The 17,451-nt window shown below is 42.0% G+C and overlaps 1 protein-coding gene across 2 annotated transcripts in view; it reads right to left on the reverse strand.

Annotated features, from left to right (window-relative positions):
• PAFAH1B1 (platelet activating factor acetylhydrolase 1b regulatory subunit 1) overlaps positions 1 to 3,555 on the reverse strand; it is a 35,842-nt gene extending 32,287 nt beyond the window's left edge. The window contains exon 1 of one of the 2 annotated variants that reach the window (XM_075719785.1): positions 3,530 to 3,555. The gene's annotated coding sequence lies outside the window, so the exon portion shown is untranslated. Of the gene's footprint in view, positions 1 to 3,282; positions 3,314 to 3,529 lie in introns of those variants that run through there. The other variant, XM_075719784.1, reaches the window with a different exon arrangement.
• Positions 3,556 to 17,451: the final 13,896 nt, after the last annotated feature.

Here is a 17,451-nt window from a genome sequence, read left to right on the forward strand (position 1 = left end):
GACCGAAACAAAACTGTTCAAAAGCTGCTCCCCTTCCTACTACAGCAATTCCAACCACTGTAGTCCATGAATACCAGAAGCAGCTACAGAGGGTTGTAAATAAATTTTGTAACATACACACACAGTATATTTCTGAGCTGTAGAGGCAGGGGTTTTCCAGCTATTGTTTGCCCGGTGTATTTTACAAGAGGGTACAAACTCATTGCAATTAGCACCGATGGAAGTTGGTTACAGAGTTCTTGAAGAAAGACAAGGTTGGAGCGTTGGGCAAGACAGTCAACAGATGTTAATTCAATAGCTGTCCCATTGACAGCAAGCTGGATAGACAAAAAAGTTGAGAGCAGACAAAGAATACAAACTGAGCACTCAAGGCTGGGTGGAGCATAGGAAATAGTATAGGCAGAAGAGTCAGCAATACGCGCAAGGCAGACCTTGCATCAGTCATAAAGGCAAGTATTGATGCCTTTTCCTTTTGTAGAACAGAAATTAACAAGTCACTCCTGTACAGAAAGTAACTGCCATCATTTCAAGGACAAAAATCAACCAAGATTATATGGAGGCAAGCATTTTATTGGATTCTTCATTGCTCTTAGCCTGGATTCATTTTTAGACACAGGCGTTTAGTGAACACATCCATCGAATCCTGTAACATCTACTCTAAGTGAATGAACTACATCTTCCAAAAAAGCCACTACCCTTTAATTTAATTTTGGGCAAATTAAAACAAAACGCGGTCTCATCTGTGGCCATCTACCATCAAAAACTGGACTCCAGAGCTGAGACAGACCCAAGAAAAAGCAAAACCTCAACCTGCTTCGGAATCATTCGTGTTCAGTGTCGTACTTGCTCTTGATCAACGCTGAATTCAGGTGGGAATGCCATGAGCCACATCTGGAACAGGAGAGCACTTCTACAAGCAGCCCTTCCTAGGTGCTTCATCTGATCCCTATTGTAGTCCCCAAATCCTTTGTTCTAACGCCTTTCCTACACAACTTTAAGTCTAAGCACCAGTATTACCCCCATGATGCAGCAGTACCCAAGCGGTACAGTAACGCTCTTACAGAGCCATGTTGTTCAAAAGGGCTTCCAAAATCTTGCGATGTTATGTTATATGAACTCAGCACATGAAGAAGGGTAATGCAATTAAGACCGCAGACTAATAGGAGTTACACTACTGTGGGCACCAGAGAAAGCAGGGGTTGTCTTTTCTTGCGTGCCCACCCAGAACCCACTCTAACCAAGAAGTTCTATGAACAAATAGCACTAAGCAACAATACAGGGGGTTCTCTATATTTCAGAGAATCTTGTATGTAAAATACCCGCACAAAAATTATAATTCTTATCTCAAGTGTAAATAAAATAAATTCAACAAGTGAATATCTAAGTCAATAAATTGAAATGGTTATCAGACAAAAAATTCTGGCTTTGCAACAGTGACCAGTCACTTCTCACTGTCAGACAAATCAAGATCCACCCTGCAGAAAAATAAGCCTCAAAACAGAATGCGAGATTTGTTTCATTTCAGAAGGTTCCTGCACCATTAGATTCTTCCCTAAAGAAGAGACTTCATTGTTACGGCAATTAGTATTCCTCCACCCCAGCAAAACGCAAGCAAAGGGAAAAAAAAAAAAAAAAAAAAACCTATGAAAGGGTAATCTAGCCATTTCGCAGCTTTGCCTCCTTACTCCACCCAGTCTCTTCTCTGCTCAATGGCTGCACACAGCATCCATAAACATGGTAATATAAAAAGAAACACACAAAAATGAGATCCCTGAGAACAAGCTAGAAATTTGCAATAAATCTTTCTGTTTAAAAATATTTTCTTTGTTTAGTTCCCTGACATAATTTTCCAATTTAACAAAATTACTCTAAGGGCAAATAACATTTGGATAGCAGACCCTCCCTCTCCCGAAAACCAGCCGAATGCTGCACAATCATTTAAGAAATTATCATCACCGAACATAGGTTCTTTAACCCCCCCATCTCCTAATATAAACAATACTGTCATAGGAATGTACACTTAGAAGAATCTCCACATAAATACATAATTCAGCCAGGTCAATATGCCCAACATTTATTTACAGTAAAACAGTGTTTATTAAAGATTTTTAATATAGCTTAGATTAACCTTCCACCATCCCCTGGTTAGGTAATTCATTATAAATTGACTTGACCTGCAACAACCAAGCCCTCTGCTGCAGCACTATCAGCAAGGAAATTTTACCAGTGATACTATGGCAAAGAAATGGAAGGTGTCACATTATTATTGGTATTAAAGGTCAAGTTTAATTGCATCCACCTTAAACAAACAAACAAAAAAAGAATCTCACACCCACAGAACTGAGCAAACCCTAAACTTTTTAAGGGAGGCACCACTCCCACCCCCCAACTTCCATCAAAAGCCCTGCCTGCGGATAACCTCCTGCCGGAACAAAAACTCGAGAATAGCAATAAATAGAGCATTTTAGCAAACTCGATTGCTATTACAAGGTTTTCAAGGGAAGCCTCTGCCACCGTAGAGAGCCAGGCAGCGATGTGACCCCAAGAAGGAGAGATCAGACCTCCCTCCCCCGCTTTTACTGCAGCCGGTTCTGAAGGTCTGAGCCACCTCCTACCAACGCTACCCCTGCTAGATCACTGCAGGAGAATGGGGTGGATGCGAAACAAATTCTTCAAATAACAGCTAAATGACCCCTGTACTATCAATTCTCGTTTTGTTTCCCGTGCTGCGGCCGCCCCGGCGATGCGGGCCGCCTGCTGACAAACGCCTGCCTTGCCCTCGCCGAGGACGGGGGAGAGGGGCGCAGGAGCAAAGCCTCCAGCAGGAATTCGGGGCAGGGATGCTCGGCATCCTCTCCGGCACACACACACCGGGCTCCTCGCCCCAGACTGGGCTTTTTATTCATCGTTATCCGCGCCCGGCCCATCGCCTCCCCGCCGGTATCTTGCTAAGTCACCAGGAGAGACGAAGCGGCCTACAGCGGGGGAAGGAGGCGAAGGCCGGGAGCGCCGGAGCCCACGGCAGGGGCTCCCCTCCCCTCACCCCACCCCGCTCCCTTGTCTGGCCCACTCCTCCCCCGCGCCCTGTTTTCCTGCTAAGTCACCGGCAGCGGGGACGCCGCCGAAGCCCGGGACGAGCCCGCGGCGAGGGGAGGGAACCGCGCCCGGCGGCCCCCAGCCCAGCCCGCCGCGGCGGGGCGCGGGCAGCGTCCCCCGCCTCGCCTGCCTGCCTCCCGCCCCGCCGCCCTGCCTCCCCCGCCTCCTCCCCGGCTGCCTCCTCACCAACGGGCGCGGCCGCCATTTTGAGAGCGAGCTGGAGAGAAGGAGGGAGGGGGCAGGAGAGGGAGCGGAGGGCGGGGAGCAGGAGCGGCGAGCGGAGGAGGGGGGAGAGCGAGGAGGGGAGAGCCGCGCCGGCCGCACGGTCCGCCGGGCCCCGCCGCCGGCCGGGACAGCGTCCCGCGGGGGGCGACGGCGGCCGGGGGAGGGGAGGCGGGGGGGGAGGGAGAGGGAGGCGCGGCCCCGGCCTTACCCGAGCCGCCGCTCCGCTCTGCTCTGTGGGGCCGGCGCCGCCCGCCTCTCCCATTCACCGGTGCGGCGGGGCGGGGCGCGGAGGAGGGGGGCCCGGGGGGTCCCGGAGGCTCTCGCCGCTCGCACCGCCCGGCTCCGCGCTCTGTCAGTGGCGCCCCGGCCGCCAGGAGGGAGGGAGGGAGCGGCGCGGCCCGCCGCGCCACTGCGCATGTGCGGGGCGGGGGCGGGGACAGCCGCCGGCCGCCATCTTGGGAGGCTGAGGGGCAGGGCGCGTGTCCCGGCCTGCCTCGCGCCGCCCGCCTCCCGCCCTGCCCCGCGCGCGCCCCGCTGCGGCCTGCGGGCACCGCGGGGCCCGGCCGCACCGGCACCGGCACCGGGCCCCCCGGCCCCCCTCCGGGCCCCCCTCCGCCCCCCGGCTCCGGGCGCCGTAGCTCCTCGGAAATGCCCCTTCCCAGGCGCCCGAGCTCCTCACGCTCCCGCTGCTGTGGCGACCTGCGGCCCCGTCACACGCCCGCCCCGTCGCTGGCGTTCTTCTCTTCATCAGCGTTACCATTAGCGGTAAAGCTGCCTTAGCGATGGCCGTGAATGGCGGAAAAAAGCTGCAAATGCCAGCGAGGAGGCTGACGCTACTGGAGGGGCTAGGAAGAGAAAGAAAAGGCAGACTAAATATGTATTATTTCCATTTATCTGGACAGTGTAGCTCGGAGAGCGCTCCTCAGGCTGTCCGCATCGCTAGCGCTTGCACACCGTGAAAGGCGCAACGATCTGCACCGGTGCTGCGCGAAGCGATGGCGAGGACGCGAGTCGGGGCCCTGCGATGCCGTGCGGCACGGTTTGCCGCTCTGGATAGCTGTGGAGGAGCTGGTGATGGCCGCCTCCTAACCGAACTGGTGCAACCGCCAAGAAAAGTCTGAAAGCAGAGTTAACGCTGCTCCTTTCTGCGGGCTGTTGCGTTTGGTCTCACTGCACAGATACGCTGCTATGGCGTGTTCTGGCTTGTGTGGAATCTGCTCCTGAGACAGCGATAATTTTAGTGAGTAACCTTGTCCCACAGACCTAGAGTTACCAAATTTGAAAGAAGCATGCCCATCGTTTGTGACTGTTACCTCTGTAGGACCGGAGATGCAGGAACTTGGCGTGTCCCTCTGCATCTTGCTAGTGCACGTTCACAGTGTCAGTATGGAAAAAATGATGCTTTATGCTTGGAATAGAATGTTTTCATAATCTACAAACCCTGCTTAGTTAAATCTCAAAATACCCTTGATTTAATATATCGGTGTTCCTAAGGGTGAACTGTGGCATAGGCCACTGATAATTTAATCCACATGCTCACAAGAAGTGACTGACAGGAGAGAGTACAGAGTCCTGGAAAATGGGCTGCCACCTCTCTCAACTGCCATTTGACAAACATAGTCAAGCAGCCGTGTACATCAGAAGCCAAATTCTCCCCTCAGTTTCTGATTTTGCAATCCCTGTGGTCTTCAGTGGTTTGAGTATCAGTGACAGCAGTCCTTACCCAGGTGCTCTGCAAAATACTCTGTTTGGTAAATGCCAGAGATGAGCTGGCAGTGGACCCAACCAGTGTAACTGCTTAATCGCAGTAAATCCAGATGCAAAACAGAAAGAGCCCTGCTGTTACAGGAAACAGTTACATGTGTCACTATCAAAGACCGGTGACCAAAGTCACCTCTAATGTTGGCAGGCGTAACAGTGTAATACAACATTCAACATGGGCCATAAAGTTTCTGAAATGCTGATTTGAGGAAATAAGTAATTCCACGTGTAAAATTATCTGTATAGCAAAAACTTGGAGAAACTTCAAGGGACACTGAAAATTTCATAATCAAAAGCTGTATAGTTTTATCTGTTTCTATCTCAAGTAGCAACCGAGATTACTAATATCTAAAATTTATGTAATGAATCTCCATTTACGTACAGAGAGCACTGGACAGTGCTTTCTGTCAGCTTCACTGTTGTGCTATGGCTTGTGGTCAGTCACTTTCTCTTTTGTTTATGCTGTTATTTTATATAGCAGTAGGCAAGAGAGGGCTCTTTAAACTCAATACACAATGCAAAACTGCAAGTGTATCCAGGACAAATTTTTAATATGAACCTGCATTTAACTTATTTTTTTAATTGACTAGATTACAAGCTTCAGGTCCATTCAAGCCTTGAAAATTTCTTGTAGTTTACACCCAGAGATGATGATATCACAAACATTCCCAAATACCCTGGTGACATTCAAAATGGACATTCAAAATCATCAAATAATAATGATGAGATAAACAGTTGGATAAGTCAGTAGGCCAAATTTCCAGTGAGGAGGTGATGCAGTGTGGATCTGATCCTTTTGTTAATGAAAGACAATCAAAATGGAGCAGCACGTGTCAGTATCCCGTACCAACATTTCAAGGAAGTGTTGAGATACTTTCCAAAAAAGAGGATTGGATCCAGCCATACTGAGTTTTTTTCCACCCAGTATTTCTAAATTTCTGTGCTGACCATTGGCAATAGCACTTCCTTCCATGGCAGAGAGAGCATTCCCGGTTCCCACGTGAGGCACGTGTCAGTGGTCTTTCATAGACACGTCCACATGAGAAACACAGTGGATCAGAATTGCAAATCTGCATGATCCTTCGTGCCACTCGGGTATATAGAAAAATAACCTGTCTGGTGTCCAACTGAAGATTATTACTCCCCACATTCTAAATCCTAGCGGGTATTAGCCATTGGTCAATTTTAGCCTCTTAAATTGTTCTCTGGCAATTAACATGCTTTTAATTTTTAAACGTGTAAAGTAAATTTCTTATCTCTTAAGAGGCATACAGTCATTGGCTCGTTTGTTTTTTAATGTGCTGATTACAAATGGACAGACCTGGAAGTAGCTTAGAGCCTCCCACTCCTACTGCAAGTAAAGGATATGAGCCCTTTTCACGCTGAGGTTAATTACCCATAAACATGTTCTCAGTTATATTATTGTGCCTGTAGCTTACATCCTGAGGTCCCATGGACTTTGAACTGCCGATCGCAAGCCTTTGAGCCCGATGGTTCAGCCGTTTTCCCCCCATCTGTACAGTCTAGTCCATATCTCACCAGTTTGGCTATAGTGGTATGCCAGAATTACCTTTGCTTTATTTCAGTTTGCAAAGCAGGCAAAACTGCTTTGACATTCTCAAAATTCTAATACATCGAGTATTTTGGGGTACATACGCAAGTGGTAGTTAGCACCTACCCAAGAAATTAAATCCATTTCACAGAGATCAATGAATTTTCTCAACACTTTTATGATGCAGGTATTTTATTCTCCTTTTACAGCTGACTTTCCTTGTAATATCATTGCTTGATACTGGGATGGAAAAAAAATCCCAGCTCCCAGCGTGGCTGACCGATGAGGAGTCTCAGAGCCCCTTTTTCTTGATAGTTTCCTTGATTGCCACGGTGTACCTTGATAATAGAAAACATATAGCCTCCCTCCGCCTCAGCGGGGATGTGCAGATCCAAATTGCATAGCTCCTTCTGATTCCAACTTCAAATTTTTCTTCAGGATATTCCTAAAGTAAATGTTTACAACTTGCACAGCCACGCTTCAGAGTGAGCCTGGCTTCTTCAGTGTATTTTTTACCATATGGGGTGGCACACACAGCTATATCTACTACACCGGAGATTACATATTTCAAAATGTTACATCAAACCTTGCTAAAAGTTTTCTGCTCAACACTGAAAATGTCATTCATTGATCATTCATACCTTGCCTATGAATGAAAGTTGTCATTCTACGTGTCTACATATTTGTGTAGCAAAACATCTGTAGCGTCTATACTGCTGTAGTCAACTAATTTACATGTTGCAAATCCGTCTCGGTGCCTGACCTACAAAAGATACGAGCTGTTACAGCTACAGAGCTTTGAAAGATAAAAAGGTGTACAAAAATGCCTCCACAGACTTGAACTGAAAGATCAACTCTTGTTTTAGGTCGGGAATAAATTCTGGTGACACAAATACTGTTGTAACTAGGTGCCTAAGCACATACCAAAGGAAAATTAACTTCTAGCTGTGTCTTGCCGTTCAATTTAATGAGTCAATGGGCATGTCTACCTGTGTCATTAACCCTGTCATTGGAATAAATCACAAGAAGTGAGGATTTTCTCATCTTTTTGTTCGCTAGTAAATAGTGACTTCTCTGTGGCTCAAGGAAGACTTGCTTCTAAAACTGCAAAATTGTCCACTTGATTGTCTTTATAGATGAAAGTACCTGCAGATGTTTCTGCCACTGTATATTCGTGAATTTTAACATCACTTGAGGTTTAACTTAAAGATATTGAAAAATTTTTTTCTTTTTGCAAGCAAGAGAGAAAATACCTGTGTGTGGGCAAATGTTGGGTTTCCAATGCAAGGCATAGCACAAAGGCATTCAGATTCCTTTTTAATGTATATTCAGATTTTAGAAATCCTACTTCCAGTACTCCTGTGGCCTTTCTTACATATTATCAACATAAGGAAGAGGGCAATCTGTAACTCTATCCCTCTCTACCCAACCTTCTTAATAGCATTAAAAGGAAGAGAAGATAAACAAATCCGGTCTCTAATGTGTTTCAGTATTGAGAACCTTGGCCTTGTGCAAAGTCTTCACCCTTCACAGCAGAATTTTTTACTGAAGTGAACCCCTTTTCAAATTTATTATAAAGAAAGTGAAGTGATGAAATTTTCAGCAAGTCTTCCATTTTTACTACTAGAAGTTCACATGCCTATATTTATTCCATTTTGCTTCTCAACCAGTCATCATGCACAGATTGTAAATAGTTTATGCTACTAACAGTGACAACGTTGTCTTTCTATACCTTGATTCAATAGTCGATATTTCTATGGATATTGTTTTCACATGGTTCCTTCTTTAAACTCAGATGTTAGTCCAGCAACTACTTTTCCTACAGCCAAAGGATGAAAGTCCAGGTACAAGTACCATTTCATCAGCTTATCAGTTTTGGTTTTACTGGCTGTACCCTGACAGAGGACCTTGTATAAACTTTATTGTTCACCTTTGAAGTACAGCTTTATCTGACAGCTGTAAGCCCGGATCACTTGCTAAGTCACAATTTATCTGCTGGCTATTTTGCATTTTAGCGGGGGTATCATCAGTGTCTGCTGTGCCTCGCATTCAACCTCCTCTGTCCCCATATAGTGAGATATTAGTGGTGTCCTTTTTTGTGATGCTGTGAAAACAAGCATTGCGTATCATAACCTCGACAAGGTTTTTAACATAAGAGTACTAACTGCAGGTATTTATTGCTATACAAGATGTTTTCTGTTCCCAAATTTTTAAAATTTATAGGAGAATTACACTTCTTCAAAGGATGAATATACTTATTTTTAGAAAATTTATTTAATATTATCAGCAAATTATTCCTTATGTCTTCAGAACATTCTTATGAGTTAAAGTGAATGCCAGTAACATGTACATTCCAATTAAAAGTATAGTAAAGCAATGCAGGGATAAAAAAGATCTGCCTTTCAATCTAATTGGGCATGCACTTTTGCATGCAAAAGATGCACACAGTTTTCATGCTGATTTAGAGGTGTACTACAGCTGAACATGCAGATTAGGTCATCATGGTCTCCTGTAGCTAACTAGAATAATTTGTGTGCATAAGTACCTGATTTGCATAGAAAGCTGCTGCAAATGCACATGCACATACTTTAGATCAGATAAATCATTCGTCAATCTTACAGATAATCTTTCTAAGCATATTGCAACTGCAATTAAGCAAAGTTTGACGTACTCTAAGTGCAAGCCTTTGTTGTATCTCAGCATTACTTTTTCGTTCACACCTATAACCTTTAGAAATCACACTTCAGGATGAAATAAAAGAAACTAAGTATACAGGCTGCTAGAAGTAGCGATGTAAGGTTGCTTCACAAATTTGTGTATCAAAGTAAAAAGCAACTATAACATAAGAGTTGGTCAGTATAAGGGTTGGGGAAAATAGTCGGAAGCATATTAGCATGAGGTGGTAGTATTAAAAGAGGGGAGCACAAACTAACATCAATGTATTCTTAATCCATAGTTATCCCAGATTTGGATTAAACTGCCTTCTGGAGGGTTTTTTAGGGCCCTTTTTATATTGACGTGTTTGTCTTTGGTCACAGCATTTCTTCTTCTAATGGGTTTATATTTTAAAAAAGACTGAGGTAAACTTTTCTGCCAAGCATATCAATGGAATTGCTGCTGAGTCAAAATCATACTTGAAAATAAAGCAAATATGTTGCTTTTTTAATTCTTTAAATTCCATTGCTAATTTTAGTAATGTGTCATCATGTATGTTGTTACTGCTGACACTATCCACCCCCCTTCTAAATTCCTTTCACTGTATTCCTTTTCACTTGAAATAATAAAGCACTGCCAGCAATGCTAAATGACATTGCTTGCATTTTATATAATCATCATGCAGCAAAGGGTAGTTTCATTGCACTCAACCTCATATTAAAAAATGTCCTCGTGTTATTTTTCATGCTTTTATAATTTTATTGTTTATATGTGACATAGAAATCTGGAATTTGCTTCTAAGTTAAGAGTTTCTTTCCTCTAAATTGTTTTCAGCCAGACGTACTAGTTTGTTATTGCAGAATCATGAGAAGCTCTTTAAAGTTCTGCTTTTACAGCAGAAATCTGTTGCTCAAGACATTGTAAAATAATAGGGAAGTATGGCCTCTGCCCCAAGGATGCTGCAGCGTTCTAAAGACAATTTTAATGGTACAAGTATCTTTATTTAGTTGATCCATGAAAATTAGAGAAAGATGTTATTCGTAATGTCATTCCCATTACAGATGTGGGACATGGAAAAAGCTATATAGGAACTGGAACTTGTGGCTGTTCCAAAGGAAATTTATCAACAGTTACTGACTCTGTAGTCGTTGCATGTCTTGTTGACATAACATCTTATTGTTCTAGTCAGGCGCAAGAGTAAGCTGAGCTGACTTGAAGACTGAGTTGCTGCTTCTCCGGAAGGATGATGGACTTTGCAGCTGAAGTTATTAACAAGCTAACAGAGGAGATTTGTAACGTACAGGCTAAGGTATGCAGGAAGCCTGGGCAGTAGCTACTTGAAAAAAGATTTTTAATCTTAACATGTCTTCTAAACAAAGATATAATCCTGAACAGAAATACTTATCTCTTACAGGCAAAATTAAGCAATTAAGGCTCTTTTCCTAACATACAATATATTTAACTAATAAACCTGTTTCAAACTTTAATAAACTGACAATCTGTTCCCCCATTAATATCAGCAACATTCACCAAAAAATAGAGCTATTCAGAATTGTAAATGCCATACTGATGCTTAATTTTTAAAATTTTAGAATATTTATTATTACCAGAAAATCCAAATTCCCTTTTAGATTAGAAAATTCATAACTTTTGTTTCTCAGTAAAATCGTGAACATTATTGGTCTAACTGGAAGTCTTAGGAGGTAAAATAGATGTGCGCTGAGACTGCCGTCAACTTTTAAAAAGATGGTCCAGGTTTCTTTCTAATAGGAAGGAATATTGCAGCTTCCCTACTAGCAGGAGGTAGGTGGCTCAGAATGCCTTATGATTCACGTACATAAGAATGTGCCATGGACAACCCATGCACAGATACTCACACGCCCTAATCAAATTATATGTTTGACACATTCTTAAAATGAAACTTTCTGAATGCAATTAGACTCGTTAGTTGTGTTGTGATTCAGTATTATGCTAGCTAGTAATGAAATACTTCAGTGGAATTTGGCTGTTCTTCGTAGCGTATCTCGTAAGGCAACAGTAACCTTAGCTTGCTTTTTTACCACTATTTTTCCTCTGGAGAACAGCTATAATCAATATTACGTTATCTAAAACGGGTTGTGAAGAAGGACCACTTAGAGACATTGCCGTAGTAGGTATTTTCTAGTAAATGTCCTGAAAATTGTAAATGGAAGAAAAGATCTGAGGTTTAAAACTTCTGTCAGACAGCAAATCACAGCAAGAAGACAGAGTGGGGTAGAGTGCTTGCTGTTACTCTTGGGATGCTACACTGCTACCCATGTGGAAGTTCAGCGCTGAAAACTGTAAATGACAGCAGCAGTAAAATGATTCATTCTGTAGTACATGAATACGTATATTTCTTTAGTTAATCCCTTCTAGCTGAAACCATAACTCTGAATAGCGAGGAAAATGGTAGAAAGAAGGAACATGGGTTCATTTTTGGAAAAGTTACAGATTATTAACACTGATACACTGTGATGTTGTCCTGTGCTTTGTTTTCTCAATAACTCCTCTTTTGGGCAAATCATTTAACCTATTTTGAATACATTTAAAGCATTTTAAATGCCAGCATTATTAATTCATGTTTATGAAGTTTGTTTATATTTATGCTTCAGTAAATGTCACCACAAAAATAATATTAACAAGCATTGGAAAAAATCTCTTTCAAAACCAGTGTTAAGAGCTGTAGGTGACTGGTAGAATTAATCATCTAACTGGTCTCTAATGTTTACAGCGGAAAGTTAATGTACATTCACACTCTACTGCCTGAAGTTGCGTTCTCAAATCTTTGGTATACTGTCATTATTTGTTCTAAGCATAATATAGTGCCCTCAGTGACCTTATTATGTTTATATGTATTAGAAAAAGATACCTTTCAGGATGTGACATTTTTTGGCCAGGTTAGAAAGCGCACTTGATTAAAAATGATCTGGAAAGGATGAGTTGTCCCTGACTCTCTACTGTATTTTCTGTATTCATTCCAAATAGGAATCTCTAAGCAAATTTCATTAAATTAATGTGTTACCTAAAAAAATTGATAAAGACTGAGTTCTATGGTCTTAAGAGCTCTCTATGAAAACAGCGAGTGGAACTTTACCTGAAGGTAAACTTTAGCATCCAACCGTGACATAACATTTTGCAGGCAAAACTTCCATTGGTCTTAGTTAGAGCTGCACTAAAATAAGATTATAGTTAGATAATAGGATATTGAATAGTTTCATAATTCAATAAATTATTGTATGACTGAAAGAGACATGGGACAGAGTGGTCTCAGCAGATGACAGGACATGATTTTTCAGAGTGTTCACATTTTACATCAGTAGTCCTTCTGGCTTATCCAGTAATGATATACCACTTAAACTGAGAGCAAGGTGTGAGACTGGAATTATAAAAATTACAGTTGTGAGGTTCAGTTTGTTACCATTTTAATGCATAGTGACATCCTTGATTAGAAATTGTGTTAATAAATAACGACAATTCTTATTTGGAATTGAGAATTTCTAATTGAGACTGATTTACTAATTCTTAAAAAAATGGGAATGAACTTCTCTTTGGTTCTTTTACAGAATCCCAGTAGATTTCTGTTTGGCCTGGAGAGTTTTCTCTGTCCCCGTTTTCAGGCTTCGTTGTGTTATCTGTATTCACTTCTTTATCTTGTATGGCAGCTTTTTCATTATTAAGCAGGCTCTGTGAAGGATATACTAGATTAGAACATTTTTGTCATTTTATGCTACAAGACAATACAAAGTATCTCCTAAGATTTCTGACATACTGATAAAGCAGAAGATTTATTGATATAAACTATAATACATCTAATCTGTAGTAGTCTTCCAAAATGTTGTATTTACAGAGCTACTCTGGAATTTTTAAAACACAAACAATCAAACAATTTGCCTCTTTTAAGGATTTATTCAGAAGGATGTAAACCAGCCAAGGATCCTGACCAGTCAGCAAGAGACTGAGAATTGCATAAATACAAAGTTTGGGTTTGCAAAGTTGTTTCTTCCCATAGCAATATTTCCTAGGACTCTTATTTCTTAGGACTTAAAATTAATCAGGCCAATGGTACATAACACAGCTGAAAGGAACATCTTTTGTTTTGTTTTAAGTTGGCAATGTAACCATCATTTTTAAAAAAATCAAACAATGTGGGGCGGGCAACTGATTGACATATTATGCCAGAATAATTAAGTTAGGTCAGGCTGTTAAAAATAAATTGAATTATGCTAAGACAGTAATAACTAGTACGGGAGTCTGGACCTTAAAATTTTCATCTGTAGTAGATCAACAGTCAGTTCTGTAAAATTCACCTTTCTGTAGCCACCTACACGTCTGTAGGAACAAGCATTTATACAGCTGATAAATACCAGTCTAAGAGCTCGATTCTGAAGCAAATGTATATGCAATTGCCATTGGTCACAGAGGCTGTTGCAGAAACAGAAAGAAATTAAGCAGCCCAGAAACTGCTAAGAGTTACTTTAGTAAGTTGAAAAGAAAAAGTTATGAAGAAAAAAACTGAATCATTCGGGAAAAGTGGTTTGGGTTTTGGACGGCCTGATCTTCTTGTACAGAGTTCTGCTTTCTCCATCTCCTACCTTCTCTGTCTACTGATGCTCAGGATACTTTCACCTTTTATTTTAATGTGAGCAGAACTGGGGCCCATGTGCTAGTGTAGCTTTCAGAAGCATTCTTTGAATGTAGAGAAATACCTATAGGCAATTCCAGCAATGCAGCTTTTATTTTCATTTTCTTGAAAGAAAAAAAGCACTGAAAATTGCGTTGATTACATTTTAATATCCAAAGAAATCAGGTAAGTTATAAATGTCTAGGAACAAATATTCAAGGGAAAATAAAACAAAAACCTTTCCACCTTCAACCTAAGACATCAGTCTTCAGAGTGCACAACCTGCCAGATTCTGTATGTTCACTGTGAGGTACTTTGTACAAACTACCTTTTTTTATTCAGGGTGTTTTTCCCACATGGGAATCCTTCCATGCTCCAAGTTAATTATGTTTCTCTCCTCTTGAGTTTCTTTACTACCTAGAAATTTAAGCTAATGTAGTCTATTTTAGGTTTTTAAAAGTGCTCAGTGCTGTGATATCTATGTACTAATCTAAAAAGGTTATAAAAATCTGAATACAGGGAAGTAAGAGGACAGCTAGGGATCATCCTAGTTCTCACAGAACAGAGTATCTTTTTGCTGGCTTAAATAGTTGTTCTGAAGTAGTACTGCATTATGCTATGCAGAATGTGTACATTTTAATGAGGTGAGTTAATCCCTATATTCTAGGAAAAGACCTTGATAGCATTATCTGTCATTACTTACAATACTGTATGTATTAGAGTGCACAGAGCTATTCTTGGACTGCCAGAGCAGTTAAAGAAAAACAACCTTTTACAGGGAGCTAAAATTTATTTGCTTACAGGCTACTAATCAGTCACTGCAGTGAGTATCAGAACCAAGATATGACTGCTGTGTTTGCTGTGAGCACTACAGAAGAGAATGAGGGCACTGGCAAGGTACCAGGGAACACCTCACTGGCTTTTGCAAGTTCAAGGGGCTCGGCCGCACTCAGCTCCAATTTGGATCGATATTAGAGTGACAGCTAAATCACAGAAAGAGGGCCACACACTTCACTAAGATAACGCCAAATGCTGAGATTTTGTAATAAATCCCTTGCCCCACAATTTCCATCATCCTTGTCCACAGCTGGAAGTCTTCAAAGCCTGTTAGCAAACGGCAACAAGTATTCCACCGACACCTAAGATGGGCAAAATAAACGCCAGCAGTGCTAAATGTCATGCTTGGAAACGACAATCATACTTGTTCAGCAGCCTTTACCTTTAGCTGAAGATTAAAACATAATGTGGGTCCTTGCTGATGGGATGCGTTGCAAGTCAGAAGAACGGAAAGCACTCTGAGATCAGAAAGAGCTGAGCCAGCTGAATGCGTTGGGAGGAGCTCTGTGCCAATGAGCTGTCACCTAATAACTTGGTAGTTGAAGCTCTGATTCAGTCAGAGGGCACAAGAGAGCCTCTTGTAGCCTGACATTTAGACACCTGAAACTGAAAGTCAAACTGCAAGTCAGTTAAAATCACTGAATTTTTTTCTTTTTTTAGTATTAGTAGTCCAGTGTTTATGTGAGCTGTGAGACATGAAGGGGAGTGAAGTTACAAAGCCAGAATGCAGAAATGGGGTCGAATAAGGAAGCAGGAGCCTCTCTAGTGTAAACTATGAGCAGCGAGGGCTCCGTAGTCCCGTAGCGATGGGACGCTGTTACCAGGAGCAGATACCAGTACTACATGGAAGGTGATGGAAGTGCAGACAGGCCAGCAGGTACACTAAGAGCCAAATGTACTGCAAGGCCTTTTCGTCCTCGCTTTCCAAGAGAGCACTGGTGTGACCTGGGAGGCATCTGGCATGGTGATTGCAAAGGGGAGCGATGCTGCTCTGCAGGAGGAGGCTTCTGAAGGACAGGGAAATTCCTGCAGTGGCTGGTGATGTCTGTGGTTTGGTGTGTGGGTTCCTGACTCACCTATACATTCTTAAGAAGATTGGCAGTAATTTTATTGGTAGAGGCTCACCAGGTAAAGGCGAGTAAATGCTGCTCAAAGGTACTCAGAGATGGTGCTGATGCTCATAAGGGCTCCCTAAAAAGCAGTAAGAGTTTCCTGAAACCCTCTCCAGCATGGATGCAGGAAGATCAGTTGTCCAGCTGAAAAGAGGTTAAAAATAATGTAAAGACAGCAGCTTGATTAGTTTAACATTCATTCCTGTCTTAATGAATATCTAAAATACTTTATTCTACCTTTAGACTGTAGAGAGATACTCTTCCTATAATTACAGGGCTATTATGAAAATTGGAAAGGAAGAAAAGGAGGGGGAAAAAAAAAAGGCTACAAAAGATAAGTAGGTTAATTCCAGGAAAGTTCAGAGACATGGAAGCACATAGCTGTTGTGTTTCTAAAAAGGTACCAGCACTTTGTCTAAATGTCTGTTTCTGACAGACAGCTTCCCCAAACTGAATTTTGGAAGTGAATTTTGTCTCAGTTATTGTTGTGTTGCTCAGGGCACTAACACTCTGAAACATGTAGGAGAGGAATAAAAGGGGGACAAAGTGACAGATCACTAGAGAATTGCCTGACCGCCTTCCTTCCTCTTCTTTCTTTTCTAGTATTTTTATCTTGGACCACAAAGTGTAAACGTCTAATAACTTATTAATGCAAATATATGTGTCTATTAATATATTATTAGACATAGACACTCTGTGTGTGAATAATACAGTATAGATATGTACCTTCATGCTTATATTGCGAAAAGCTTCAGCTGAACTTACCATGCAGATTCAGAAAATTGAACAGAATTATTTCATATTCTTCAGGATTAACCACATCTACTACTTCAATATAATATCACTTTGCCATTTTTCAGTGCATATTTTCAGCTTATAACATCTTTTTGCTGCTAAATGAATGCTATGAACACTTCCTTGGTGCTGCAGTTATTAGAGGTGAGCTATTTATCTTGTGGCTTCACAGTAAATGTTAACTGCCCTAAGGCAGCACTTGCAGCTAAAAGAAGTGATCCCCACTTCTGCGGTTCCCAGCCTCCTCTTTCTGTCCCCATGCTGTTCCCTCCCTTTGCGTGATGAATGGATGGGAGAAGGATCAAAGATAAACATAACCAAGAGTGAAAAATGACCCTGCTTTTTACCTGCATCAGTTTCATGATGTGTTTCGTCATGCGGCTACATGAAAACTTTGGCTGGGACGAAGAAAAAGGCTGTATCAGCGTAGAAGTGATCGGATGGAGAAGCATGTGGCTGCTTCTCTCGGCACCAGTGCCAAGCTGTATTGGCTTAAACTGCGATGTTAGAACTACGGCATACTTCCCTCCAGTATTTGTAGCATAGATACAGTGAAAAGAGGAAAAACAGGTTCCATAATCTCCGCTTGGATAAACCAAAATGTTTCTGTTAACTTCAGTTACACTATGGCTGTTTAAGAATTTGGAAGATCACCCCCTGGGCCACCTAACCTCTTCTTAGCCCGGTCGAGTTCTTCAAGCTTATGGGAAGTCCCCCATTAAAGTCAAGTGAAGCAGGCTCTTTAGGTGCAAATGAATCTTTGGTTTATATTAACA

This window comes from Pelecanus crispus, chromosome 12, assembly GCF_030463565.1.
Source record: "Pelecanus crispus isolate bPelCri1 chromosome 12, bPelCri1.pri, whole genome shotgun sequence".
NCBI lineage: Eukaryota > Metazoa > Chordata > Aves > Pelecaniformes > Pelecanidae > Pelecanus > Pelecanus crispus.